This window comes from Arachis hypogaea, chromosome 7 (assembly GCF_003086295.3).
Source record: "Arachis hypogaea cultivar Tifrunner chromosome 7, arahy.Tifrunner.gnm2.J5K5, whole genome shotgun sequence".
Lineage (NCBI taxonomy): Eukaryota > Viridiplantae > Streptophyta > Magnoliopsida > Fabales > Fabaceae > Arachis > Arachis hypogaea.
This window is the reverse complement of record NC_092042.1, coordinates 20,741,048-20,744,152: the sequence shown is the minus strand read 5'-3', so window position 1 is coordinate 20,744,152 and position 3,105 is coordinate 20,741,048. Positions and strand designations below refer to the sequence as shown.

Genomic DNA, 3,105 nt, shown 5'->3' with positions numbered 1-3,105 from the left:
ATCTAAAGGTAACCTTTCAGAAATATTAGAGCAAGAGAAGGAGATGGCAGCCGAAAAGAATAATAATGCAAGGAGAATGCTTGGTGACTTCACAAAACCAACGTCCAAATTTGATGGAAGAAGCATCTCCATTCCTGCCATTGGAGCCAATAACTTTGAGCTGAAACCTCAGCTAGTTGCCTTAATGCAACAAAACTGCAAGTTTTATAGACTTCCATCTGAAGATCCCTATCAGTTTTTAACTGAGTTCTTGCAGATCTGTGAGACTATAAAGACGAATGGAGTTGATCCTGAAGTCTACAGACTCATGCTTTTCCCTTTTGCTGTAAGAGACAGAGCTAGAATATAGTTGGATTCACAACCCAAGGATAGCCTGAACTCCTGGGATAAGCTGGTCACTGCCTTCTTGGATAAATTCTTTCCTCCTCAAAAGCTGAGCAAGCTGAGAATGGATGTTCAAACCTTCAAACAAAAAGATGGTGAATCCCTCTATGAAGCTTGGGAAAGATACAAGCAGCTGACCAAAAGATGTCCATCTGACATGTTTTCAGAATGGACCATATTAGATATATTCTATTATGGTCTATCTGAATTTTCGAAAATGTCATTGGACCATTCTGCAGGTGGATCCATTCACCTAAAGAAAACGCCTGAAGAGGCTCAAGAACTCATTGACATGGTTGCAAATAACCAATTTATGTACACTTCTGAGAGGAATTCCGTGAATAATGGGATACCTCAGAAGAAAGGAGTTCTTAAAATTGATGCTCTGAATGCCATATTGGCTCAGAACAAAGTGTTAACTCAACAGGTCAACATGATCTCTCAAAGTCTGAATGGATGGCAAAGTGCATCCAACAGTACTAAAGAGGTGGCTTCTGAAGAAGCTTATGATCCTGAGAACCCTGCAATGGCAGAAGTTAATTACATGGGTGAACCTTATGGAAACACCTATAATTCATCATGGAGAAATCATCCCAATTTCTCATGGAAGGATCAACAAAAGCCTCAACAAGGCTTTAACAATGGTGGACGCAATAGGCTGAGCAATAGCAAGTCTTTTCCATCATCTTCTCAGCAACAGACAGAGAATGCTGAACAAAGTACTTCTAATTTAGCCAATCTAGTCTCTGATCTGTCAAAGGCCACTTTCAGTTTCATGAGTGAAACAAGATCCTCCATTAGAAATCTGGAGGCACAAGTGGGCCAGCTGAGTAAGAAAGTCATTGAAACTCCTCCCAGTATTCTCCCAAGCAATACAGAAGAGAATCCAAAAGGAGAGTGCAAGGCCATTGATATAATCAATATGGCCGAATGCACAAGGGAGGAGGAGGACGAAAATCCTAGTGAGGAAGACCCCCTGGGACGTCCCTCAAGCAAGAAGGAGTTGCCTATTAAGGATCCAAAGGAATCTGAGGTTCATATAGAAACCATAGAGATTCCATTAAATCTCCTTCTGCCATTCATGAGCTCTGAAGACTATTCTTCCTCTGAAGAGGATGAAGATGTGACTGGAGAGCAAGTTGCTCAATATTTAGGAGCAATCATGAAGCTGAATGCCAAGTTGTTTGGTAATGAGACTTGGGAAAGTGAACCTCCTTTGCTCATTAGTGAACTGGATACCTGGATTCAGCAAATTTTACCTCAAAAAAAAAAAAACAAGATCCTGGCAAGTTTATAATACCTTGTACCATAGGCACCATGACCTTTGCAAAAGCTCTGTGTGATCTGGGGTCAGGGATAAATCTTATGCCACTCTCTGTAATGGAAAAGCTGGGGATCATTGAGGTACAACCTGCCTTGTTCTCATTACAATTGGCAGACAAGTCATTGAGACAAGCTTATGGAATAGTGGAGGACGTGTTAGTAAAGGTTGAAGGCCTTTACATCCCTGCTGATTTCATAATCTTAGACACTAGGAAGGAAGAGGATGAATGCATTATCCTTGGAAGACCTTTCCTAGCCACAGCAGGAGCTGTGATAGATGTCAACAGAGGTGAATTAGTCCTTCAATTGAATGGGGACTACCTTGTGTTTAAGGCACATGGCCATCCCTCTGTGACAAAAGAGAGTAAGCATGAAGAGCTTCTCTCAGTTCAGAGTCAAGAAGAGCACCCACAGTCAAACTCTAAGTTTGGTGTTGGGAGGTCACAACCAAACTCTAAGTTTGGTGTTAAGATCCCATATCCAAACTCTAAGTTTGGTGTTGGGACTATACAACATTGACCTGATCACCTTGTGGCTCCATGAGAGCCACTGTCAAGCTATTGACATTAAAGAAGCGCTTGTTGGGGGCAACCAATTTTATCTAATTTTTATTTTATATTATTTTATTTTTATTTTGTGTTTTATTAGGTACATGATCATGAGGAGTCACGAAAAAACATAAAAATTAAAAACAAAATCAAAAACAGCAGAAGAAAAATCACACCCTGGAGGAAGCACAGGCTGGCGTTCAACGCAAGTAAGGAGCATCTGGCTGGCGTTCAACGCCAGAACAGAGCATCAACCTGGCGCTGAACGCCAGAAACAAGCAACATTCCTGGCGTTCAGCGCCAGAATGTGCCTAGAGAAGAAAAGCTGGCGCTGAACGCCAGTAACAAGCATGAAACTGGCGTTCAATGCCAGAAACATGCTTTACATGGGCGTTGAACGCCCAGAATGTGCACCACACGGCGTTTAAACGCTAGAATGGTGTGCAAAGGCATTTTACATGCCTATTTGGTGCAGGGATGGAATTCCTTGACACCTCAGGATCTGTGGACCCCACAGGATCACCTCAGGATCTGTGGACCCCACAGGATCCCCACCTACTATATTCCCACCTTACCTCCTAATCCTATTTTGTGATGAGTATTCCCCATGTCACACTTCCCAACACTCTTCACCAATCACCTCAATCCCTCTTCCCAATCACCCCCTTCACCACTCACATCCATCCACTCTTCCCCACAAACCCCACCTACCTTCAAAAATTCAAAACCATTTTCCCACCCATTCCCACCCTAAATGGCTGAACATACACTCCCCCTCTCCCTATATATACCCTTCCATTCTACTTCATTTTCACACAACACAACCCCCTCTTCTTCACCTTGGCCGAAC

At 42.7% G+C, this 3,105-nt stretch overlaps 1 non-coding gene across 1 annotated transcript; it reads right to left on the bottom strand.

Moving 5' to 3' along the window:
- Positions 1 to 439: 439 nt before the first annotated feature.
- LOC112704750 (small nucleolar RNA R71) lies at positions 440 to 543 on the bottom strand. Its single transcript, XR_003155358.1, has one exon. It is a non-coding gene; the product is annotated as a small nucleolar RNA R71 (small nucleolar RNA).
- Between the last annotated feature and the right edge of the window lie 2,562 nt (positions 544 to 3,105).